Genomic DNA, 27651 nt, shown 5'->3' with positions numbered 1-27651 from the left:
CTCTCCTGCTAGGAATATCGTAGCTAAAAAAGATAAATTGTGGTCGTTCTAAATGCTCTTGAAGAAAGGAGATAAATTTGATGCTGTCGGCGAAACTGGTGTCAGAGTGGCTTCATGGAATTCGGCAACTGAGCTACCTACCTGATCCAGCGTAGCCTCCATGGGCCTAAATGAGCTTCAGGGACACATGCTGCTCTTCATTCGCATACACACTTGTCGCATCACGTAATTGGTATTGGATGAGAACCTTTTAAGAGGTTACGCATTTAGCAGGTTTACAACTCGAAAGTTGGAACATCATACGTTCTCTCCTGCCTTACGATGTCAAAAGATTTGAGGGACAACCTGTTCATGTTTTCTGGCTTTTATACACTCTCTATTAACAGTACTTTATAAAAACACTTTATAAAAACATTTCTGGTATTCAATACAGTCTAGTTGACTCGTGCGAATGATTCGCACTGTATCCTGGTGACCAATAGGTAACATAGTAATGCAGGAACAAGTAAATACAAATAATTATTAATAGAAAGTACAATGTTGCAATACCAAAATACAGTATAAAGGCAGGTGTAAGTTGGTGCAACTCCTGCAGGAGGTTGGGAATTTACAGTCGCGTGATAAACCTGACACTATATTTTGAAACAATATGGACCACTGTCAGTAATATCAACCGAATTAAACTGCAGTGAAGCAAATTCCAGGGCATTGTTCAACTGTCTGATATTTTCTAGGTAGTTCTTACTATCGTCACAATGCTTCTCTATGAGTTTTCGACGCTCTTCACAAACTTCAAAGGGCTGTAAGTTCACCTTTGCCTTGTGGCAACACATAGTAGGTGAATTGTCACTGAACTCCGCAGCAAACAACGACTACTTCGTAAGCACATTTGGTCCGTCTTACCAACGTTTTGAGTTTTAAATTCATCGTCTTTAGTGAAAAGACAGGCAGAACAATAAGTTTTTGAAAGCTTATATAGTTGTCTTCTAGCACTGATAGTTTGATGCAGATGAAGCATGTAAGTCGGTGACACAAAGTCGTTACTAACTTGTGCCGTTGACCATTAAACCCAACTTCTCTGCGACCGTCCTGAGCTTCTTTGACGTGCTGAATTCGAAGTGTTCTTTTTCGTCACTGTGTCTGGCATTTCATTTTCTTGCGTCTGTGACACGTTGCAATAAGTATCCTATGAATCACATTAATGTTGATTGTTTTTATTGTATTCCACGTGCAGACTCTAACAAACAGTTATGTTACGTGGCAATGATTGAGGAAAGTATAAATCAGCAGATTCTTCAAAACGGTAACTTAAAACCGTGTGATTCCTATCCATTTTGCAGGGGGAGCAGTTAGAAAAACATGTTCATCACGAATAGCTACGCGGCACTCTCAGCGAAGATATTAGGTGCAGACAAAGTGCTGAGGCAGCGCAGTGTATGAGGGGCTCTGATACACGTCTTCACTGTAGGCAGGTTTGGCGTTATCACGCGGTAAGGACGGTCATAATGTCGCTTAACAAGACCCGACGCCCCCCTGACTCCTGCAACCCTCATAACTCGTGCGCTTACAGACCGACAGAGCACGAAATTGAGTCTCGAGTAAGCAACTTGTTTATACAGTATCTCCAAGAGTTGACGTGTACGCTGTAGTAGACTCTACACTTATGAACAAAGCGCTCTCTAGCGGCTGTTACGCCTACATGTGACTGCCAAAAGCTTCAGAAAATGTTCACATATGAAAATGCTGCGTTATTTTAATGATGGGGGGATGAGGGGAGGAAAGCCTGAAAGAAATTGTTCATGGATTCTAATGCACATATTTCCGAAAAAGTGATGAGCGCTCCACCGTTCTGGTCTCAGAAGAGCCACTAGTGCCCGACCGACTGCCATGTCGTCCTCAGACAACAGTGTCATTTGTTTGCTGTATGGAAGGGCGTGGCGTCAGTGATTCGCTCTTCCGGTCGCTGTCGACTTTGCAGACCTTGAGAGTCGCTACTTCCCATTCAAGTAACTCCTCAATTTGCCATCAAGAATCTGAGTGGATCCCGTTCCTATCCTCCTCCTCCTCCTGCCCCCCTCAAAAATGAAAAGTCCCTGGCAGTATCAGGAATTGAATTCGGTCCCCCTACATGGAAGTCAGCCATGCTCGCTAACCCACGGAAGTGGGGTAATTCACGTAAAAATTACATAACTTCCTTTAAAATGTGTATGTAATAACAGATTTGAGCTTTAAAATGAAGCTTTAAACATATGTAACCACATAAAGCGACTGGGAATCGGATATATTTGGAGGAAAGTAAGCTGCGAAAACCGCTATCAGTACAAATCTCACTAATTTACTCGGAAGTCATACCTGTTCGTTGTTTGCATCCATACCTTCCACTTTAATCCCAAACAAGGTATCCCTCTCGACAGTTCTTGCTGATGTTTGAGGAAAAGTTCTGTAACGTTCTAGATTCATTTCCTTGCACTTAAAAAACGTGTAGCACTTAAAATACTGTAAACATCCAGTCCCCAGAAAAAGATATTTCTTACGCTAGAGCTTTGTAAAATCATATTTTCGTAGAATACAAGTTGTACTATTACAATCATCAAATGCGGCGCTCTTGTATGTGCAAGTGCTGAATAAACCTTGGTTAAATGAAGTTAGTGTTCGTCATTCATCTAACTATCCCTTGTTCTACGTGATAATATTGTGATACACCTCCATCAACAACAGAAATTCCGCTTCGTAGTTCACCGACATCATGAGCTACACCACCGACAAGTTGTCGCCTTCGGAAAGTAGCGCAAGCTATACCGAATTGTGACTCTAAATCTAGTAAACATTATGAAAGGTGTTTTCTTTTACAGTAATTGGCACATATAAAAATATTAACGCTTTTAAAAAATATTAGGCTAATTTTCTCATTTTTCGAATTATTTGAGATGGACGTCGCACGTGTTTAAGAACCGTTTTCGGTGTACCTGCATACTGGCAATTCTTATTTTCTGTGTACGCATTAAATAAGAACAACGAAATATTTTGGATAGAAGAGATAATATCAATATTAAGCAAAGAAAGATTCATACATTCTTAAACATTTCGGATAAAGTAATCGCCCACTAGGAAGATGTTTCGTTAAGTTATGCATCAGCACGGTGCCTGCGATTGAAGTGACGCAATGGCTACAATATTATACTCTTCGCATTAGGGGCTCAAATCTCCATCCGACGATTCATCTTATGTCTTCCGTCTTTCCTTTATTCGCTAAATGTAAATTCTGGGACGGTACTCAAATCTGTCTCTAGTTGCTATAATGTCGACTGCGCATTAAACCCAATACTTTCATGAGCGCAGATTGGTAATTACAGCCAGTTATTCAGCTTTTGTCACACCTGTGACGGTATTCGCTAAAGGTGGGCGTTCTTCGCGCCAGGATTAGGCAGTTATTTTCTTTTCTTTGTGTGCTCCGATAGTTTCCTTACGAAACACCATAATGAACTTTCAAAAGAAGATGTCATGCTGGCTTTTGTAATCCTGATCGTATGCGTGTTGCCATATACGTGCTCTGCGTTACAACGTTCATTTCAATAAGATGTATACATCTTATTTGAGCAGTGGTGTTTTGATGGCAAACCAGCATGTTTGCAAGTACCTCACCTTCGCGCTCTTATCTTTGCTTGTGGCGCGTACTGAGCCTTGACCGCCTATCTTTGCCGGAGGAGTTAACTGGAGGCACTCGCCAAGGATGTGACAGTTGGTGTTCGATGTTACCTGAGGCCGGAGTGTGCGTGTAGTGGAGCGGGAACCGACCACGTGTAAGGGGCAGCTTGGTAGGGAGCCTATCCTGTCGCCTGTGAGGAAGCTTGTTTCTGCCTTGGGTTGCGTGCTGCCAGTTCCCGACGCGGCTGTCTACGGTCGTCCGCTGCCTTATTGCCGCCTGCTGTACCCGACGCAGGCCATATCGGACGTTAAGTGAGATTTTACATAGGGCATGTCTGTGAAGGTGAAGAGGGCTGCTACTTCACTTCTGGTAACTATTAGCGCATGGATGTTACCATTGAAGTAAAGGTGTTCCTATGAAGAGTTCATGGTGCTTAAGACAGGTGTTAAATATTAATATAATGCACGAGCGTGCCTCTTCCAGCTCGTGAGAAACTGTTGTTTGATGTAATACGTAATCAGCTGCAAGACCACAATCTGTTTATCGAATATACTGCTTTCGAGTGTTTGGTAGCCTTAGCGTAGTGATCCCCAGTAAAGCTTATAATGAAATATTCAAAATTTTGCTCGTTACGGTTTACACCGAACAATCGACCATAAGAGTTCACGTAATTTTATTGTGACTAAGATTGGAGTGCCCGCCGGCCTTGATAGTAATTGCAAGTTTTTTAATATCTTAATAGCAGGCAATTCTCCTTAAGGTTATTGATGAGATTTGTGCTGTTGGTTGTACCTTGTCTGTATAGTTCATTCGTAGTGGGTACAAAGGCAGTGTGCCGATTTATTAGTGGATTGCCCTGCGGACCTGTTGAGTGCGCTTGTTAAATAGTACAGCTGGCTGACTGGTGTTTTGGAGTAAGCACTACCTTTCCACCTATATGTACCGGGCCTGTGAAATCCTGTGTAGCGGGAGGTGACTCCGGGTCGAAGCTCGAGAAGTGGGTCTTGTACGAAGTGCCACCTTCTGTCTTGGCTTCTCCAAGCTAAGTTTTCGTTCTGCCCTCGAGCGACCTGGCGTCACTCCTCGCTAAATAATTCTGGCGCTAATTGTGTTTGCTTGGGTATTTATTGTATTTAGTATATTTATTAATCCTTGTCACAAGAGCAATATACAATTGTGAAAGGTTGTTGCGGTGTTACTCTTAGTAACACTTCGCGCTGACTATTTGTGTTATTGAGCCTTGGAGCCGAAGTTTGAAACCTTAAGCCTTAGTGATATTGATTGACTCTTGAGTGTGAAACAAGTGCCTTTGTATTAACTTCATCCGGCTATTTATTGGGTGTATCTCTGGCAGGTTGTTATTTAGGTAAATGTTTTGAGAACATCAGGTCTCAGTGTGCGAAGACTTCTTAATTCAAGCCGTCAGGGGTATAATTGTCAGTGGTTTTAAAATTTTCTTATATATAAGATAGACTGTGTTCATAAAAGGACATTGGTAGCAGATTCACTAAATTCTTGTGACTTACTATTCCTATTTCCTGAAGTAACCAGGTGTAAGATATTGTTGTTTTAAAGGAATTTGTTGATATGACTGTTAAATAAAACGAGTGATAACGAAAGGGGTCTAGTCCCTCCTACTGTTTCCCCATTCCCTAGTAGAAGAATGTTTCAAAAGAAGAAGTCATGCTCGTTTTTGTAATCCTGATCGTATGCGCGTTCCATATACCTGCTCCGCGTTATAACATTCATTTCAATAAGACTTATACATTTTGGTATTGCTATTTTCACTACCATTAGTGATATTGTATAGAGAAGTTTGTCTACTGATTGGTTACGAATAGGGATCCTCTGGTTCTAGTGTAAACGCATTGCTGTAAGTAAGTAACTGAAACTACGGAGGCTGGTATAAGAAGTAGAATGAAGTACTGTGATATGTAGATTCCACTAAGTATAAGCAAATTATGTGATATATCTGAGGCGTAAGGAGATGTATTAATAATTTTTTGACGAACATGACAAAAATAAATACTTACGGTTTGATTTCATAGGTTCCCAGATGGACTAGCTGATAAACCCGACTACCGATAACCAGCATCTTGGGTCCAGCAGGTGGAGCTGGTGGTGGCTGCGGAGGCTGCGGGGGTGGCACTGGTGGCCTCGGCCGCGGGGGAGCAGGCGGGGGTGGGCGAGGCCTCCTCGGGTCAGGCTGCGGCTGCTGCTGCTGCTCCTCCTCCATCTCGGGCCCCAGCACTGTCCCAGCTATCAACGCCTGAAGCACAGTACATGCTCGCTGCTCTCACAACAAAACATACTTTACACCTCTCTGCTGGTTCAGATTTTACTTCTTGAGACCAAATGTCAAATTGACGATTTTACTGTCATTTTGCCATCCTGATTCAGTCCATGCTGGTAGGAATAGTTGGCCCGTAAAACACAGAGCGACTTTTCGATGTGAACGGAAAAATCAAACGACGTACAGATACCGGTAAAAGAAGTGAAAAGTTATGTACTACTTTCACGCAAAGTAATTTTTACGGGACTATCGCAAATTCATTTAGCTCAAAAATAGCAACACTGAAAATCACATTACTAATTCGTACGTAAAATTATCACATTATAAAGATTTCATGTAAATGCTTGGTCTAAACGAAGAAAATTGTTCGCAAATTGCCCGGGGAGTTTCAGCAATGAACCAGGTAACAGGTGGGTCGTAAGTAGCGAAAGATAGTATTTCTTCCCAGCTTGGTTGGATGTGTGACTGATGCCATGTGAATTTATCATACTTTGTCTTGTGCTGCACGTAGTCTACACGAACCAAGAAGTATATCGGATGTTAACTGCTGTGTCACAAGCAGGAATTGTATATGAACGGCGTATATACATAGGATGTAAACAAAAACTGTTTACACTGTACCACACTGGCGTGGAGGAAGTTCAAAAAATGGTTCAAATGGCTCTGAGCACTATGGGACTCAATTGCTATGGCCATCAGTCCCCTAGAACGTAGAACTACTTAAACCTAACGAACCTAAGGACACCACACACATCCATACCCGAGGCAGGATTCGAACCTGCGCGCCTAGAACCGCGAGACCACCGCGGCCGGCTGGAGGAAGTAGAAACGAAATATTTAACGTAATATATCTGTCTATCATGTCTAGAAGCAACCTCAAGTTAGACAACAAATGCCACATAAGCTTCAGTGCATGCACTCCACGTGAGACTTACGCCACCAGCTTAGTGGAGGATCTACTGATTGTAAAACTGGCGTTTTGTAAATCTTAGCTCAAGATTAAGTGAATTTTAGCAGCGTAAAATTAACTATTAAATGTTTTTTTTTCTATGGCTGTCTTCCTGCGAGACGACTGTGCTCGTGAGAGGTAAGTGTAAATGAAACTGGAAACATGACTACTTTTTGCATGACGTGTTAAAAACCGTCCTTCAGTTGCTCTTAGTTTAACTTACTGATGATAACGAAAACCGGTGGCATAAGAGGTCGTGAGGATATTAAAAATCTCGCGCCGCGTGCGCACGCTGTGACTTAGATGGATTTTGTAGACCATTTTGAGGTTGTCTTCCGGCTAGGCTGACCGCAAGTGTTATACGACAAATTGTTCACCTCGACTACCCCTTCACCATTGCGGGAAATTTTAAACAGCTATCGGATACACACTTTATATTGTGAAGTCAGTAAATGATTTAAGTTACGTATTTTGGTATGACAAAGCCTTTACTGGAAATGTATAATTAATTTTTTAATGCAGTACAGAAGTTACACCTCGCCTAAGTAATTTCGAGTTCAGAACAAAGAGAACAACATACAACCTGCAGGAAGATTGTCACAGAATTGAGGTGTTCTTAGGGTTTCTTATCGTTTGCCTACAGTATTCCACGTGTTTGTAGCAATCTCTAAACAGCATCCGTTGGTAAAGTAATCTGCTGGGCAAGTGGACGAACTTGGAAACTCCCTTTATAGGACGTAAAGGGTATACGTGCAGATATTTTTATTGGTGACTGAGGGTAACTGAACTGATAGCATGGACAAAATCTCCATGCTTGAGTGTACTCGTCCTTTTTTAGGCTGGGTGATATTTTAATAGCAGCCTGTCGTCTTAAGTAAGGGTAGAATGGTAAGATTTCTACGTAGCGGCATAACACCTTAAAAGATGACTACTTTTGAAGGTCTACATGATATTTCTTTTTTCTCGGTTCACTAGCATTTTACAGTAGTTAAAAATTTATTGAAAAATCACGCACCACTGTTTTCATACCTTACCGTTTCAACAATCAATTTTCTTTTGCTGTTCTGTGGAATGGTTATGGTTATCTATAGAAACTCCTAGAATTACTCAAATAAAAAATAGTTTGTTCGTCTTTCGAAAATACATGCCGTCTCAGTTTTTGTTCCAACTATGTCTGCGTATTGCATTCACAATCGTCCCCAGTATGGATTTTGTCATTTGTGCCAGCTGATGCCTGAGGCTAAGTCATTTCGACTGACAAACGGAAGAAACAAACACATGCGCGGAGTAAAACTCGTTCAGTTGAGAACACTTGTTTACTCATTTGCTCCCTGTTGAGTAGAAAATTCCTAACCTGGAAAGCCTCGCGTCCGTTGGAAATTTAAATGAGTTAAAACATCAGAACCTACTTTGTCGTCAGTCTAAAGTACATCTGCAAGTACGATGGCGGACGTCTGTGATACTGCAAACAAAAAATGATTAATCTTAAATTATTTTATACCTTTGTTCACTCCGTTTGTGGTCTAGAGGGAGGGTCGTGTTTGGTTGTCCTCTTGTTATTTTCACGATGAGCTGTTGGAGTGTAATCTGACTTAAAGGGCCATCATAGTCTGCGTTAAACTACATCATAAACAGCACATTCAACTCAGTGGTTTCAATGACAGACTTTTGACAACGTTACTGTTTACACACATTCAACATGTTTCTACCACACATAAAGTACGTAGATTTGTTTTGTGAAAAGACTATTGGTAAATAAAAAGTAACGTTACTGATGACTTCCCTCAAGAATTCAGAATGCCAGGGGACAAGAAAATGGACACTTATTGAAAACATCCAGATCTCAGTGTTGTGACGGGGGCAGGGGCTATGTATTGAGTATAATAACACCCAAATCATAGCAGCTGTGTCTCCAGTTAATTATACAGTCCTGAAAATATTTAACTGCAACAACGATCACAATGCACGCAATAGTTATTCCACTAAACCATGACCGAGTTCATAATCTGCGCGGAGTTTCAGAAACACTTTCATTAATGCATGGACTGCCGTATTCTTGGAACGTCGGTACTGCGACAGCACTTTTGTTTGCGTCGTACTCTCCGCGCTTCGCCGACATTCTGGGAAGTGGGGAACTCAACTGACGTAACGCGCAACAACTTGTAGCAAGGGCCAGGCGCGAAGCATTTGACGCAGTGATAACTCAGCTGTGGATTCATGGCGTTTACTCTTCACATTCGACAATTTAATCGAGCTGAAATCTTAATGCTCATCGACTTCGACTAAACAGTAGAGTCGACGGAACAACTGGGACTTACGATCATGTAACCGCAACTGTTCAAATAAGCACAATAAGATTCCCACTCGTCAGCTAATGCTACACAAACATTCTGAAATTGTAACGCAATGGAACACATTGACCGTTTCTAAAGTGAAATAAACATTGATTCAAACCAATATCGTTACTCTCTTGAACCTAAAACGACGCAATTCATTTAACGAAGAAAAATCCAGTCTATGCTCCTGGCTATACGATCACGTAATTGCCACGGTTCAAATAAGCTCAGTAAGAATCCGCACAACCATTTTGTTGTTCTTTACCATCACCAGCGCAAATATCGCGATCCTACGCATTCAGTTATCAACATTCGATGATGTGCCAATGAAGCAACTAACTTTCTGCCAAAACAGAACCTTCTGAAGTAGTTAAGCTATGGAAACCAATGACGGCATCAAATCCGAAATAGACGTGGAGTCGGAGCGAAATTACTATGGCATTGTAACCGAAAACGGCTCATTTCTGTCAGTGAACTATAGAATTATTGATTACTCTCATTCCGGCATGGCATCATCTCATCCGTAAAAATGTGCACTACAAAAATTGTTTTATCGTCTAAGAACTGATGATGGTAAGGCGTTTGAACATCTTGCACTTACTCCAATGAAGTAGTCAGCCAAGGTACTTTCAGGAATGCAGGCCATCGTATTTGCCAGATCCTATCCCCACATCGAGAAACGATCACTGCGTCTGTCTCTGGTGCTGAGTCGAACATTAGAGCACTGTTCTTATGACATATCATCGGGTATGATAATGGACTTCTTCTGCGAAGGTAGCAGTGCTAAACAATATTCTACATCTCTGTGGAACAAATTGCAGTGCAATTTGTACATTTGGTCCAGTAATATTCTCTGGCCAATATAGCACTATCCGAAGATGGAAGGCTACGGCCAAATGCCAAACGGAGTAATAGAGGTTCTTGTTTTTTATGCTATTTTTTGATATTCCATTATGAATCTGCCAGATAGTATGGACCTAGTAAATGTTCCAAGTACTACTTCTGATTAAAACATAGCTTTTTCCTGGGATATTTGCCGTCTTTTTACTATTACCAGTCATTTTGGTTTCTTCTACATTTCTGTTCCGTGATTCAAACAAACCTGTGACATTTCATGTCGCTCTTTATTTTTATACTTTCAGAGTACTACATTTGTTCAATTTGATATTGGTCCTATACGCTTGAAAAAATTCTAAGATGAGTTCTGCGAGTGTTTTCGAAGCAGTCTTCTACGAAGTCCCAATACATTTTCCTAGTATTTTATCAATGAATCCAAGTCTATCAACTTGTTTACCTTCGATAGAGCCTAAGTAATCACTCCATTCCATATCCTAATAAATTTGAACAACGAAACTGTCTCCAAATATGACAGAAAATCCAAAGAGATCCTATTCATATGTAATGTATACAAGCCGCAAATCGCATTCACTGCATGGTAGCAATGATAATGTTACCGAAGACATTGCCAGCGCCGCTAAGGCGGAATTACTAAGCACGATTTTTCGAATTTTTTACACGAAAGAAGAAGCCGTAAATACTCTAGTTCGAATAAAGATCAGCGACCATCACGGCTAACTTAGAAGTAGCTACCTTCGTTCTAACGAGTCAACTTCAGTCACTCAACAAGAGCAAGTCTTCCAGTCCACATTACATACCAGTTATGTTCCTTTCGAAGTATCTTGATGAAATAGTTCCATTTGTATCAGTCGTATAGAACCACGCGGACAGCGAAAGATCTTTACATGAAGACTAGAAAGCTGCACAAGCTACACTACATTACAAGAACGGAAATTGATTGCGTTTTAGGTCCATATCACTGATCGATTTTCAGTAGAATTTTGGATCATACGTTGTGTTTTAACATCACGAAATACCTCGAAGGAAACGATCTATTGACACAAAGCCGACATAGACCCAGAAAAAAAAACATTCAAGTAAAACACAACTGGCTCTTTATTCGCACGAAGTAATGAGTGCTATCAGCATTCCTTATTTCTTTATTTCCAGAAAGTAATGACATCGTTCATCACAAGCAGCTTCTAATCAAATGGCTTGCCTATTCGTTACCGTCTCAGTAGTGTGACTGTATTCGTGATTTCTTGTCACAGAGGTCACACTTCGTAGTAAATGACAAAAAATCATAATGTGAAACAGTTGCGGTGATGAAACACTGGTACACAATTTGAGATCCAAGAGTTGTTCATTAGAAAGTCAAGGTTTGTGTGTCACTCGTGAGAAATATATGTACAACATTACAAAAATACAGCCAGAGCGCGATTGTGATTTCTGTACATCAATATCCTGAAGCTAATCTGTATCAAATACAAGAAAAACATATAGGAAAACAACCATTAATTCATTCCTTACATAATGCCGTTCATCATCATAGATCTGGAGTTGGGAATATCCTGTGCGGACTAATGTTTCGTCCATTTTTTTACTGTGCTTGTACTGCGTAATATACAATGTGTTATACTGCACCGCTTAAAACTTTGCTCAGATACATGAATATTTTAAGCAGAATTACTCTCCTGAATTACTGAACTGCTTCCAGACATGCATAACAAAAATGCTGTTACTTTAACACTTAGCTGTACTGCACATAATGGTAAATTTGAAAATAATGCACGCATAAGCGAGTCCTTACACCTAACAGTTAGTAACAACTGTAAGACTAACTTACAGCAAACAAAAGGTCTAATATCGACAATCCGATGCGCAGATGTGGAAATTTCTGTGCCAGATCCACGATTACTTTCGTACAAAAGAGATTTCGTATTGGCATTACCGTGTCTTGCCTAACATTCGCTTCGGTAAACGTCATATGAAATAAATTTCAAAACTATCACGTCACACCGGTGAAACATGAACAACATATGTGGCAGCTTAACAAGTATAAAAACAATGTACCAAAAAAGGTTTTGTTGTATGCGTTGAATTTTTAAACGTAAGACTGCTTTCACTTTTGGAAAGCAGACAACCTAGGGTCTAACAACTGAATAGAAATAATGATGCCATCACGTTAGTCTCGACCAACTATAAATTAGGAAGTTTGCTACGAGCCTATTTGCACATAATATAAGTAACAAATAGTCAATAATTTCCTAAGTTTTGTACTTACCAAAAGAATAAGCAGCCGTATATTTGTAGTGGCCACTGCCTCTGATCTCCTCCTCGTCCAAGCGACTGCTGTCGACTCAAGCGCGCTGTGGAACGCCTTCAAATAACCCCACCCCTACCCCACCCTATCCACAAGCTGCCGACTCAGCCTTGCGCCTTCCGTACGCTGATTCACTTAATACCGACAAGAGGCATGTGTGTCACTAGCGCTAGAACGCTAAATTCCTTCCGCTCAGACCCTCAGATAACAAGACTGAGCACCTACTTCCGAGTGACTCAACACTAGAGAATGTCCCTCCAGAGGCTATGTAATCTCGAATATAATAATTCTGTCACTCGACCGCGAAAACCAAATGAGTGTCAGAATCTGAACTACACTGACGGCCTACTTTTCGTTCTCCCTACTGACACCAGATGAAGTTTTATGCTAGAGTGAAATGATATGGCGGAGAAGTATAGCACAGGACTGGTAGTTCGGAAGAGCAAATTTAAAATCCCAGTCCAGCCATACTGATTTAAGGTTTCGTTGTTTCCCTAAATCTCTTTAGGCTAATACATGGAGCGTTCATTCAAAATGACCAATGAACATTTCCACTCCATTCTTGTATAACTGAACTGGTGCTTATGGGTCAATCATGGAAATTTGTCCCACCAAAGAGTAGTGAGTGGTAAGAACTGTTCGTGACGGTGGAGGGACATTTTTTTATCCTCTGAACATGACTGTTGTAAGATGCCTCTAAAGATGTTGTAAGATGCCTCTAAAACCAGCTGTGTTGATATAACCGCAGTGATCGGAGCACTGTTAATGCTGCACAGCTTAGAGTGGGCATCCTACTCCCACGGAACACGCATTTGAAGACAAAAAATGATGATGTGTGTCTACCGGTACATGCCCTACAAAATCACAACACCTGCCATTAAAAATCTTCAAACTCGGTTAGTTTTAATAGATATGAAAACAATGCGAAAGGAGACACTGTCTTAATAGAAATAAAAAGTTATTTTCTCTACAAAGAGGCGCGGTACTCGTTTCTAACGTTTCTACCCACACGTACGGACTTTACTCTTTTTTTTTACTTTTATTTTAGTACCCTTATGAGATAACCATTGCTTCTAACGGTCATTGCTATCAACTCGCTGCTAATATTGATGTGTTCTCAATACCGTCCATGAACACTACAACATTTAACTGATTTATCGAACTTTTCACGGAACGCCGTCATGAATCGTTCCACCACGTCTGACAAATAGCCACAACTCCCCACTACACATTGCCTTCCGAGCCGTCCGTTAAGGCTGGCGCCGGACGAAGCTTCTCGATCACCAGGAATTCCCCTGGCGGCAGTGCTGCTGCACTAGGCCGCTACGTGTAAGGTACAGATGCAGATACTCAATAGTAACTATATATGTAGCCTTACGTCTCCCAAATTAGAAGTTTTCAAGATATATGTTGAAAAAAAAAGGGAAATAATCCCCCAGAGGGGATAGTTGGTTTAAATGGCTCTGATCACTATGCGACTTAACTTGTGAGGTCATCAGTCGCCTAGAACTTGGAACTAATTAAACCTAACTAACCTAAGGACATCACACACATCCATGCCCGAGGCAGGATTCGAACCTGCGACCGTAGTGCTCACTAGGCTCCAGACTATAGCGCCTAGAACCGCACGGGCACTCCGGCCGGCCGAGGGGATGGAATGGAAGAAAACTCCCCTTACAAAAAGTCCGAGGAAAATTACTACAATAATATCATCAGCTAATTTCAAGAAATTCGAAAAATCAGCCCATTTCATATAATTCAAAACCCGAAAACAAATCACGATAGTCCAAAAAAGCAAATATCAGGTACAACGTCCAATCTATAATGTGATTCAAACAGCGAACAAGGTAAAATTCCTCATATACATGAATATTATTTACAAATACAAGCGAAAGAAATTAAATACATTAAATTTATTTTCAAAATTGTAAAGTAATTTCATTACATATAGTCATTTGTTTGAAAGTTAACTAAGCTGTTCAAACTGTATCTTAATGAAACAGATTACTCCTAGAAATTAGAAGCAGTTTATGTCTCAAAAATTTAAATTTGGCAGATATTTGATTTAGCTTAATATATGGCAGTTATTTTTATTTCTTATTTCTTTTATATATTTTCGGTGGTCTCGCGGTTCTAGGCGCGCAGTCCGGAACCGTGCGACTGCTACGGTCGCAGGTTCGAATCCTGCCTCGGGCATGGATGTGTGTGATGTCCTTAGGTTAGTTAGGTTTAAGTAGTTCTAAGTTCTAGGGGACTAATGACCACAGCAGTTGAGTCCCATAGTGCTCAGAGCCATTTGAACCATTTTTATATATTTTCAATAAATTGGACGTTATTACTTTTTGCTGTAGACATTTGGATTAAACAACTAAGAAATATATTTGTGGTTTTCCCCATAACCATCCTTTCCTTTTCTTATCACTACCCACTGGGTTTTAATTGATTCATTGGGGTCCTGCGCACGTTTCACCACGTGATATCACCTCCGTCGATGTCCACCTTCGCCGATGTCGTGCTCGTACACCCATATAATGGTAGCAGCCAAGCAGCTACCAGCTGCCATCTGCTCAGCTGACTGTGGCATTGGCCGCAGTCTCCCCTCCAGTCTCTGCTGAACGCTGACCCTGCTCTCTACCGAGGCTCGCGAAACAGAGGCTGCTGGGTAGCAGGGAGCCAGCTGAGTTTGTCATCATTCACGTTCTCACACTGCTGATGCCTCCTGGCAACGACTCTACAACTAGCTGCTTTGTGAATTATACTCTGTCGTGTTATTTGTGTAAGTAAGGTAGATAAAAATGACCATTTGTGCCAAAACAGTCTCTCTTATTTGGCGTGTATTAAAACTGCTGCAGTATTACAAAGTTCGGTTTTGTTTTATCTAGCAGGCAGTACCAAAATACACGTAATCAAGTCAAGAAACCACACGATATCAACAACTTTTTCAGTATTAGACAACGACGTTTTGAGTTCTTATGTAGCAAAACGTTTGACGAACTTTGATGAGGTAATAGATTATTTCGCAAAAAGGAAAGCGCACCGTGTAATGTTGTAACAAGATTAGAGAGAAAAAAATGCTGGGACCTAAGGATTGAAGAAATGTGTACTGTTTTACTTGTCACTTGCCTTTACTGGTTTGATGTTTCCTCTATTTAATTTTATGTCGCACAAAAGAGAACGTTATTACTAACAAGCAATAAAGAGTGCAAATTTTCTGAAGAGTTCTTATTGTCCCGTTACAAATAATCCCAACCAGCGTTAATTGTGAGTTTTTTAAGCAACAATCGAGAGGCTACTGAGAAAATCGAACATAAATACCGTCTTCCGACCTCCGCCGACGACGGAAGAGCTGATGGGCTGAGCTAAAGACCCACTCAAACTCAACACACCTGGCATATATAGCACTCCCTGGGAATGTGGTGTATAGTACATTGGACAAACGCAGCGCTGCATCTCAAAAAGGTGCGAGGAACATATCAGACACGGCCGACTTGGACCGACAGAGAAATCTGCTATAGCTGAACAGAGTATCAAAGAAACCCACACCTTTGATTTTGGGAACACCAGGGTGTTGTGCCGAGCCGGGAGCTATTGGGACAGCGTCATTAAAGAATCGATAGACATACAGGTCCACGAGAATCTTGTGAACAGGGACGAAGGTTATCAACTTAGAGCGGCCTGGAATCCAGCATAAGCCGCAATACTCAGTGAACGCACCAAGAACCGTCCAGCTCGCGTGACGCGAGAGGAATGCTCTGACGGATACAAGAAAGGCGACCCCCTTCCCCTCCACCACGCCCGACGGCTCTCCTGGACCGAGTCTCCCGCGGCCGGGTGGTGAGGGGCATGCTGCACGTATAAAGGGACCGGCGTCAAAAGAGTCTCGGCACAATCAAGAGAGCGGCCTGAGCTGGCGAGGCGAGCGCATCGCTGCCGTTGCGCGCTACGCTAACTCGGCCGTTGAGAGCTCGTGAGGAGGTTTCTGTGCTGTGGGAGCCGCGCAGAGCAAATTGTCGTGCGTTGTTTTCACAACGCGTGCAGATTGTCGTGTTTCGCGCCTCACAGCATGGGAAAGAAGGGTGCGCAGAGGAAACCTGCCGTTACGAAGGGTCCTTCGGTTGCGCAACTCACTGAGTCTGCCGACCATGCAAGGAACTCCCGAGAAGACGAGTCGCGGCCTGTCCCCCCTTTATACATCAAGTGTAAAGGTGGGTGGACAGCGCTGTTCGACACCATGACGAACTGCGCACGGAACGAAGTGGTCTACGAGTCTGTCGATACAGACTCGCTGATCTGCGTTCGAGCTGCAAACGTGGCCGACCACAGGGCGATCAAGGTCGCAGTGGCCGACCACATCGTCGACGCGCCGCCGGCGCGTGAGAAGGCACCTTCCGCAGGAAGGATGAAGACGACCAAGGCACTCCTCAGGGGGCTACCTTGGTGCTGTGACGAGGCAGCGGTCCGGGAAGGGCTGCTGCGAGCCGGGTTTGGTGGTGTAACCGCAAGGCTGCACAACCGGACCAACAAGAAGAGGGCGCCGCTCTATGCCGTGACCGTGCATACGGTCGACGACGGGAGCGACATCTTCGACTTGCGGAAGCTGCTGGGCTTCCCGGTGACGTCAGAGGCTCTCCCGACCGCCATGGACCCCCAGCCCCAGTGCTTCAGGTGCCAGGGCGAGGGCCATGTTGCGTGCGGTGCGTCAAGTGCTCAGGGGAGCACGACAGCCGCGCCTGCGACCGCGGCAGCAACGTTCTGCCGACCTGTGTCCGGTGTGGCGGCCCGCCAGTCGCCAGCTGGCGCGGCTGTGCTGCTTTTGCAAGCCGCAGCCGTGTCGGGGGCAGCGAGGCGGCCGCGGCCGCACCGACGCAGCGGAAGATGCGAAGACGACGTCAGAAACGGCGTAGGGCGCAGAACAGCCCGGCGCAGCAGAGGGACGGCGCAGCAGCAGCTCCACCTGCCAGGAGCAGGGAAGACCGCTTGGAAACGGGCGCCCAGGACGCAGCCCGCGCTCCCGAGAAGATACGTGACCTCGAACTCGGCACCGCCGTGAAGGAGGCCACTGCAGCCCTCAGAGCCGTCATTGCGACAGAGAGGGCTGCCTTCGCAGCCGCCGTGGCTGCAGAGAAAGAAGAGGCCTTAAGGCAGCTGCGAGCAGTCTTCGCCCGAGGCCCCGGCGCAGTAGTACCTGCGAACACTCCTGCGACCTCGCAGAAGGACGTCCGCGCGCCTGAGCCAGCGGTTGCCCCAGCACCACCGCAGGTGAAAGGTGCTGAGAAGAAAACCGCCGCTCCAGCTGAACCGGTGGCAACGCCGACCGCGACGGGAGGGGGTCCCCCAAGGTATCGAGAAGCCAAAAGGGCAGCCTTTATCGCCCAGGCGCGAGCGAACGGCAAAACTTCCTCGGACGCTGATCTGTCGCAGCTCTTCGAACAAACGGAGCTCTTTGAAGCTACATTGCGAAAGGGCTGCGGCGTGCAGTAGAGGAGGACGCTGAACGGTAGCCGATCGCTGTCGTTCTGCACCAGCCTGATGAAGCTGCACCAAGTCACCGACGACAAGGCGCAGCAGAGGGCCTAACAGCAACGCATGCGTTGCCGCGCCGAACTCTTATGTTACAGGGAGGAAGCCACTGCAGCCGGCCCAGGGGACAACAAGCGAGCCCAGCCGCAGCACTCGGACTGACCCAGCTAACGGACACGCAGCACATAGGTAACAATGCATGATACCTCACGCTAACCGACCTCACCTTGCATGCTCTATCGCAGCTAGCAAGCCGCTACTGCCCTTACTACCCGTCCTACTGTCGCAGAGGTTTTTTTTCCCTTGGCTCTGGCCTTGGCACTTTTTTTCCCTCTGCCCCTACAACCGCTACCCTTCGATCGCTTTCGACCACTTCTATCTCCTGATGGACCATGTAAATGAGTAATCTTACCCAGACGCATGGACAACATCACAGCCTGCATCCTGTGACGCCTGATACAAAACTAACATGCTTACGGAGGTGACAGTAGAACTTTTGGTTTGGTCACCACGTTGGTGCGGGCGTGGAGGGGCCCCATCCTTTAAGAGTCTCGGCACTTCGCCGGAAGTCACTCGGCGAAACGTTGAAGTTTGAAGACACCGCCACCCGGCTGGAAGCCCGAGAACTTTTCAGCAACGTGTATTTCGACGGATGTAGCTGATGTTTACCTCAGAATGAACAAATAGTGTTTTTCTAAAGCTAGCAGCTGCGTCCAGTTTTTCAGCCACTTGCCAACAAACGAAGGGTTCTAGGCGCTACAGTCTGGAACCGCGTGACCGCTACGGTCGCAGGTTCGAATCCTGCCTCGGGCATGGATGTGTGTGATGTCCTTAGGTTAGTTAGGTTTAAGTAGTTCTAAGTTCTAGGGGACTGATGACAACAGCAGTTAAGTCCCATAGTGCTCAGAGCCATTTGAACCATTTTGAACCAACAAACGAAGGATGTTCATCTCAGATTTTTTTGTCCCCCACAGATACGATCCGTTGCTCAAACACCTTCAGCAAGCCTGCTTGAAGGAAAAAGAAGGCAAGTTACTTGCTGGTATAGCATTCTGAGTTCCTATCGGCCTTCTGCCAAATAGAGGGAGGAGTGTGAAGGTATATAAAGCCCAACTCCCACTACACTCATCGTCAGTCTTTGACAGTGCCTAGTTGTGAGCATGTGATTCCTACAGTGTGAAACGATCAGCCAGCAGTGACGCCAGCGGTAGTAGTGGTGGGAAATGGCCAAACTTGTAAGTGTTTACAAAAGCAATTATGAGTTCAAATTGATACAGATATAAAATTTCGTATGAAGTATTCAAATTTATCGAAATTGTGATACATTTTCGTGCCAAGTGGCTATAAATGTTCTTTTTTTCTTTCTATTGCAACTTTCATTCCCAAAATTTTGGCTGAGTTGGAACGCTGCCTAGGAGCCGAGAGTCACCAGCAAGCGGAAGACGATGTGCTACCATCATGTAAACTTAAAACTCCGTGCGTGATAGTTTACATGTTCAGAAAACGACCTCTTAAGGTATTCAAATCGTAACAAGTACTTATAACATTTCTACTGTTGTTCTAGCATTAGAGTAGCAGCAGCTGGAAGCTGAAAAGCTCCAGAAAGCGAAAACGTTTGTGCTACCGTCATGTAAGCACATCTCCAAATTCTGAGTGATAGTTTACGTGTTCGTAAAACATCTGTTGATGTATTCAGATCATAACATGTGTTTATAAAATGTTTGATCGCGCTTTTGCAACATTAGAGGGGCAGCTGACGGACATTGGGCGGCTGCTGGAGGCCGAAATGCATCAAGAACGTAAGTACATTTGCAATGTATTGCTGTTAGACTTTTTTTCATTGTATACAGTTGTGGCAGGCATATCTTATCCATTGTTGTAGATGTTGCTATAGATCAAGAGAAGGATGAGAGTCCAGTAGGGGTATGCATCGAGAATGATGACCAGGAGTCATCACTTCCATCTGGTATGAACTTCTTATTTTTGTTTTTTTCGTAGTTACGTATAATCAGTATCTCTCTGCAAGCTGAATTCAGTACAGATTTGTTGTTTCTTAATATCAATATCTTTTTGTAGACGACTTAGATGGAGTGGGCAGGTGGCTACACAACAACAATTCCGGCGATGGTAAACTACCGGAATGGGAGTGTGAGATGGCTGCTGAAGGGCAGAGCGATCTTTCCCTCCTAGGGGACTGATGACCTCAGATGTTAAGTCCCATAGTGCTCAGAGCCATTAGAACCATTAGACAATGATTATGTGCCTGTACTTGCTTTCATAAATTTACACAACTTAGGTAATAAGACAAACAGATTACACATGTTTTTTCCTTGTTTATTGAGAATTTGAGAAAGTGTATGTTTGATGATTGAGACCAAATGAGTGACAGAGCAGGGGTAAATCAATGAGCAGAGAACAGTTCATACTCCAGAACACTGTAGATGATTAGGGATAGTAGACACCTCTGACCTCAGGATACGGTGTGAATAGATAGATTTCTTTGCTGCAAGGCCTTGTAACTGCATATCAAATGTTAATCAAAAGCCTGTGATGTAGCAATGACCCCTGGGTCTAACACAATTCACACTAATCACAGCAATGTTCACATGCACACTTGCTGGCTTGCAGCTTCATGTGAGTGAATGACCCATGGAACGAATGAGGTAAAACTAGAATATATTTTAGCCATGGGCAATCCCGATTGTCAAAGTTACCTTTTTCACAAGTATATCGGTTATCAGGATGAGATTCTCCTACAAATTTTCAATGATTTCCTCTAGGTAATGTCACACTAAACAATATTGAAGTGAGACACTACCCATGCAGAAATCAACGGCAGGTAGGTCGTAGTGAGACTCACCTATTTTTCGCATATGGAAAATTATTAAAGATTTTATCACAACTTAATGCACCTTGAACGAGACTCTAGAAAGTTAACAGTCTGGGCAAACTTTGATGGAGCCTGGTAGCATGACGTATTTTTATGATTATTAGCTCGCAGGAACGGCATGTTGGGAGTTGAAAGCAATTGACGGCGACCCCATCCCTTAGTAAATCTTGCGGCAGAGGCCCACGACCGTTCAGGGTAGACAGGGCAGCCTCTCGTTGAGACAGGGCTCCAACAGAACAATGCCACAATGCCCTCCGTGGTACCAGTACAAGCCTGGGCAGGGGCGATGGTCTAAAAGGACACGTCTCCTCAGTGGAGTCGCAAACTGGGCATTGTGTGCAGAGACAAGCTTAATAAAAATTCACATGTTTCCGTGTTCGCCGATATTGCAAGAAGGCCAATGAGGCACTCCACTCTGCCGCCCATCTTGTATAAGAAAACTACGACATCTGAGAAACGTTTGGCGATAGAATCTTTATTACACCTCATAGCTCGGACTAACAAGCTCCAAGGCACAGGTGATTTAGATAAATATCTTTGAGATTGTATCTGTTTGCTTGTTGCCGTGGGAAGAGACATGACTTATGAGAAAATCATATTTTCCCCCTCTGCGAAAACTTAAACAAAGATAGTAATTGGCAGCTTCTTTTTTTCTGAGACACAGGTGTCTTGACTGGTGCCCAGGTTCGACAAGAGTTTGTGCTGACATGTGGGAGTAGAGATTTAGTGCCTCTAGAGCCTTGTGATTGGCTCAAGACGGTGTAAAGACGGTGTCGTTCGTGCACTTTGTGAGAAAACGGGATTTTTTCTGGATAGGTGGGAAGCTCTCGGGGGCAGAACTTTGGTCTAGTGAGGACTTCTGGACGAAGCTCTGGCATAGGTAGTTGGTACTTTGGACCTGTCCTGAGGATGACGACACTTGCGAGTTGTTTCAACTGGGGAGGCTGTATTGATGTTCTTGCTGTACCGACAGAGGGACTTCAAACGTCTCGGACTACTTGTTTGCCGAGGGCAAACTTATTCGTTTTTGGTTTACCGGTCTTGACTGTTGGTATCGTTTTGCGCTCTGTCGTGAAAGTGAGCCAAATTGATCCTTGGCACGACCAGCGAACGGGTTGTTCACACACTGAAGTCTACCGTGATTTCAGGGCTCTGGTAGAGAGTAAACTGCAATCCGTCTGCCTGATCGCTAGACCGTGAGATTTTTGTATTTATTTAGTGGCCGCGATAGATTCACAGGTGCCCAGGTGCCGCCTCAACGTCTGACCTCCTTCGCCGCACACCTCTTGCCAGCTGCAAGTCACGTTGCCGCACGAAGTAAACAGGGTAACGTACTGCTGCTCCAGCACAGTCAGGGCGTGCGGATCTCAATCGCCACCTGCTCTTAGCTGCACCTATGTAGAGAAGCTTCAGTAGATTTGATCAGTGAAAGTTTACTCAGCGGCCGATCCATTTAGCTTGCGTTACCCACTATTTAAGGGCCAGAGTACATGACTCACTGGTCACCTAGTTTAACTGTCTTTGACAATCAGGTGCACCCAGTGGAGTGTTTAATCATCTGTTAGTTGTTTAGGGAATTCAATCTATACCTTATGTAGTATAATTTATGCCTTGTTTGGTTACAATGAATGTTGTTAGTACACTAAATTTTGACAACGTTCTCAATCAATTAAGCAGTCTAAACAAGTTACCTTTCAAAGGCGCCAGTCTACATTGGCTGCATCAACTCTCACGTCGACTTCGTCTGCACTTACTACATGAAATGAGCTGTATTCCAGATAATTTGCCAACTCACAAGACACCACAAGCTAGACCCTCTGAAAGAGATACATCCAGCGGTGGCTGGCTATAAGAACTATGGGACTTAACATCTTAGGTCATCAGTCCCTTAGAACTTAGAACTAATTAAACCTAACTCACCTAAGGACATCACACACATCCATGCCCGAGGCAGGATTCGAATCTGCGACCGTAGCAGTCCCGCGGTTCCGGACTGCAGCGCCTAGACGGCCACCGCGGCCGGCCATTCAGCGGTGTCCACTGGAAAAACGTCTGGAAAAGTATTAACAACCCTATTTTCCAGTCCAAAATAGTGTCCATATGGCATGACATAATAAACAAGAAGTCCGTCCAGGTGAAAAACTGCACTAGATTAAATTGGAATTGAGTCCGTACTACGGTTATTGGCATACTATCGACGCTTTGGCTAACACTAATCTGCAGAGAGAAATTCCAAATATGGAAAAGGAGTAGAAAAGGACTCGCAACGATTACTAGAACTACAGAAACTACTATAACACTTACAGTCGTACTTCAGCCAGACTGCCATTTCTTTCCTGAGTCAAAGAACAATAGCTACGCCTGGATTATCAGTCAGTTATTATATTTTGCAATTACGACCAAAAATGCGAGTATATATGGATTTGCAAAATTTCTAACGGAAGAGCTGCATAATCTCCAAAAGAATCCAGAATACAAAGCTATGTCTTTTTTTCACGTTTTAAAGAAGAGGTAACATTTGATTATTGCAGTTCAGTTAAGAGAGTTCCTACGAAATGTGCATCATTTCATTTAATTTCGCTTAGAAAATAGTGTTTTTGACAAGTCATGTTGCCACAGGAGATCTCTTATTTCGGCAGAGCCACAACATGGGAGTATGACAAAAATGGAAAAAAATAAAACATTTTTTCTAGAAGTGTTTGCTTTATTTTGTATTAAGGAGTTTGAATTCTTTGTTAAAAAACACATTTTTTTTTAAATTTCAGTAATAAAGGATTTAACCCGTTGTTACATGGTTACAGAGAACATTGAAGTCACTGAAGCCAGGCCAAGAAAGTAGAATACTGGCGAGTGTAAGGACTGGCTGCAGGTTAGATAGGAGGCCCGAAAAAAGGGGAGCGAGTAAATGTCGTGCAATGTAGATTTAAAGTCTGGAGTTCGAGTCCACTCCATCCCTAATATTTTTGAATTGCACTTTGGTTGACTGCTGAAGCTATCAATCTGATGGAACTTCAAAGATAATTCGGTTGAATTTCTAAGCCACATGTAATAACAAAAACTTCCACAAACAGTTCCACGAAACAGCTCGTGTCGGCGAGATGGATTTACGCTCGAGAGTTTCCTTGCATGTACAGCGGCCATCAGCTATCGGCCACCCGTAACTCGCCGCCGGGCGGCAGGCTCCGTCCTATCAGCCGACTGCGGCACGGCGCTGTGAGCGTTTTTATCAACTGTCACTTTCTTATTTGAAGCTACAGAATTCATATTGCAGGTACGTACTGGAGTTTGCATACTTTAAACTTATGAACGTTGTTGAAGTGTTCTACAACAGAATTGCAAATGGAAAAAGATCTAACATCTGCAACATATTCTTCGCTTTGGATTTAATAGACGGCAGTGAAGGCAGCACTAATCCTTTGTATTGTGTGTTGGGCGAGTGCTTTTGTGCAAAATACGTCATAAAAGGTATTTATTATGCAAAGTACGTCAGAAAAGGTATTTCTTATTTCACTGTAGATCGTTCTGGAATGAATGATATTTCACATTCAAGAAGACGCGGTAAAACACAGGCGTATTCCTAATGATTTTCGACCATTGAAGTTTCGTGCAACATTTGCATTCAATAGCCAAGGTTCAGAATTTGAGAGCAGAAGGTACTGAATGTTCTAATTCAAAGCTCCAGGATTCAAAGGAGTGACTGTGACTGCATATCTGCTCGAATGTGATCCGTTCGCTCATTGAGGTAGGCAATATTGTTACTGGTGATGAGTTATGATGCCTGTATGTTAACTTTTTAAGAATAAAATAATGGCTGAACCCCAACTAAGGGCATAAACTCGAGCAAAGGGCAATGAGAACCAAATATTTTGCGTCTGGTTTCTCGAAAAGATTATTGTGCACTGCAGACTCCTCCTCGGGGTGTGTCCATCGCCGCTGGTACTTGTTCCTAACAACTTGAAACACTTCTCGGTTGCAGTATAACAAAAACAATCTACGAAACTCCATCATGTTTTGCAACTACGCAATACCGCATTCTGCTGAGTTCACAAGCAAAACGATCCAGAAATTGGCTTGGGAAGGTATATGTCATGCACTTATTCTTCTCATTTTATGTCCTCATATGTTTACCTTTACCGCTCATTAACAAAAAACTGTCAAAAAATTCTCTTCCAGCCTGTTTTGAAGGCATCTTTAACATCTATGCCGTCACATTAGAACTTGATAATTCTCATCTGAATATTATGGTACCCTAGAGTGGTCGTTCATATCAAAATTATTGGGGCTAAATTATATAATACACTGCGCCGTCGGAGCATATAATCTCAGGAGCGCATTCAGTTTGGTGAACCAGTTGTTATTTCGGAGTCGAAATCGTGGTATTGTGATTATTACAAGTAGATGACTTTTGTCATTCTTGCAGCATTTATTGACTGAATGACGGTTTCGCTTAAACGATGACTTGTTCTAGACAGCGTTCAGCGTTCTGTGTTACTTGCTCCACGTTCTGGTGACAACTGCTCTTCTTTTCGTCTTAGCTGGTTTAATTTTTCTACAGTTGTTTTAGAGAGCGTGTATTCGGACCTGGAGTATGGTTTCCGTGCGCAGTAGACGACTTGATGAGGAACTTTACGTTATTCATAGATTACAAAGTCTCTCCGTTGATGTTCTCGTTTTGCAGTAATTGCTGTCTCGTTCGCTATCTTTTCATTTGTGTTCTTCAGTTCTGGAAAGTAGTGCCTATGGCAACGTTCTTAAGAGAAATATTTTGAAGGTGTATAATGATCAAACGACGTGTTGCTTCTACTTAATGTTTACAGTATAAGCACTGGAACGCTTCAACATGTGAAGGATCTTTTCAGTAGTCAGTGTGCTTAATATTTAAAAAAAAGTTCTTACAGTTATTAATTTATTGCATTTAATTGGCAGTCGTTGGACCTAAGTATTATAAGTAACTACGCTCTAAGCCTTACAGCTCGTTACAGAAATTGCAATGACGTATTTTGACGCTCAGCACCCGCGTCTTTAGGACGTAAGCTGTAATCACTTCCGAGCCCGCTCAGTGCGCACATTGGCTGGTATTCTTCCTCCTGGTAGGTAGTTGAATCTTGGCACCAATGCAGAACAAATGTGGCAACTCTGTTACGGAGGAGATACTTTCTGGATGGCACAGAATTATTCTGCTAAATGCAGTAGATTTTACTTGTCATTACTAGTGAAATATCGTCTCGCAACTTCCATTACCTCTTAGTGTGAGGGGGAGAAACTTACGACACTGCACAACTGATAATGCCTCTTTCCACTTCTTCCAACATAACTTTTTGTGAATACACAACTTTGGTAATGAAATTTCACATTTCCATACTACTTAGGTATGACAGAGGACAGCAAATAAACGAAGACCGTTACGAAGCCCAAAGTGAACAATATCTTACTAATTCGCACTAATATAGACACGCCCGTGTTACAGATACTTCATATTTTATTAGAACAGACATTCATCGTAAGGTTATCATGGTAAGCTGTATTTCATTTGTATTAGTAGAGTGCGTATTTTAACAGCGTTTTTCATTAATTTATTGAACACAAAAGTAAACATTAGTCAGTGATCAACAATATATTCTCTCACATTGCCTAAACAGTCTGAAATGCTCAGGTAGTTTGCCGATTCCACGACAGTAGAAATCTGCTGGTTCTTAGTTGAAGATGTCGTCCAACCAGATGTAAAATCCGCCTCGGCAGCTGTGTGATCTGCGTGGTGGACTGCTAAACGAAGGGACCGGGTTCGATTCCCGTCCGGTTCGGAGATTTTCTCCACGCAGGGACTGGATGTTGGGTTGTCCTCACAATCGTGTCGTCATATCTGACTTTGCGGAACTGAGATAGCTATATGAGTACGACCGAAAGCCATTACTTAAAAAAAATAAAAGGTTCGCAGTGCATTTTCTTCCGGCAACGAACTTCCTTGACTGGTGCTCAGTAAGAAGCGGGAACATTATTTATGGTTGTTCGGCAAGGAGCGGGACCGGTAAACATTAGAGATCAGAATACCCTCCTGGCTGGTTTTGTTTTTGAAATCAGCAGTATGTTTTACGTGTAGTAGCAACAGTTGACACAGTTTTGTCTTTCGTTTTTCTTATTCTGCGACAGAAAGGAGTCTCAGTTTTAGGTGCCAAAAATACCAGCTTTAATGGACACAGCCCTGGGGGGCACCTGCTGGTACTATTTAAACTTTTTCAGCCAACAGATGCAAAATACGTTCACTGATCTTTGCTCGAGAATATGTATGTTGTTACGGCTCAGCCATTAATTTATTCTTAAAAAGTTAACATAAAGGCATCATAACTTGCCACCAGTAACAGTACAGCATAGGAACGCTCAATGTATGTACTGATGGCGTTCAAGCAAAAATACAGGAATAAGCACTGCTTTAATTTGGTTGCTATGAATTAGAGCTCAGAGTACCCTTCCACCCGACTTCTGAAACTTGCCTTTTGAATGCAAATGTCGCACGACGCTTAAATCGTCGCAGTTCATTACATACAGTTCATCATATGTTTCTGCTACCGGGACATCCTGAATGTGGGAAATCATTCACTCCAGAACCATCTTCTTTGAAAGAAGATAATCCTCTTCTGACGTGTTTTTCCCAAAGGCACTCACCCCAAACACAATACAAAGGCCCCGAGCTGTCTCTGCTGGTGCGTTTTCCCCCTGTATTAAATCCAAAGCGAATAACACGTCCTTTGGTCCCGTTTTCACCGGGACAGTCCCGTTTTTTTTTCCAAAATGTCTCGCCATCTCGAAAGCTTTTTTGGGACGCTCAAACGTCCCTTTATTTTGTAGTTCCACTTGGTGAA

General features: G+C 43.2%; 1 protein-coding gene across 1 annotated transcript in view; it reads right to left on the bottom strand.

Moving 5' to 3' along the window:
- LOC126298789 (uncharacterized) overlaps window positions 1-27651 on the bottom strand; it is a 163555-nt gene that overhangs the window by 8458 nt on the left and 127446 nt on the right. The gene's annotated exons all lie outside the window — the stretch shown is intronic.

Source organism: Schistocerca gregaria, chromosome X, assembly GCF_023897955.1.
Source record: "Schistocerca gregaria isolate iqSchGreg1 chromosome X, iqSchGreg1.2, whole genome shotgun sequence".
NCBI classification, from domain to species: domain Eukaryota; kingdom Metazoa; phylum Arthropoda; class Insecta; order Orthoptera; family Acrididae; genus Schistocerca; species Schistocerca gregaria.
This window is presented reverse-complemented; position numbering and strand designations above follow the sequence as displayed.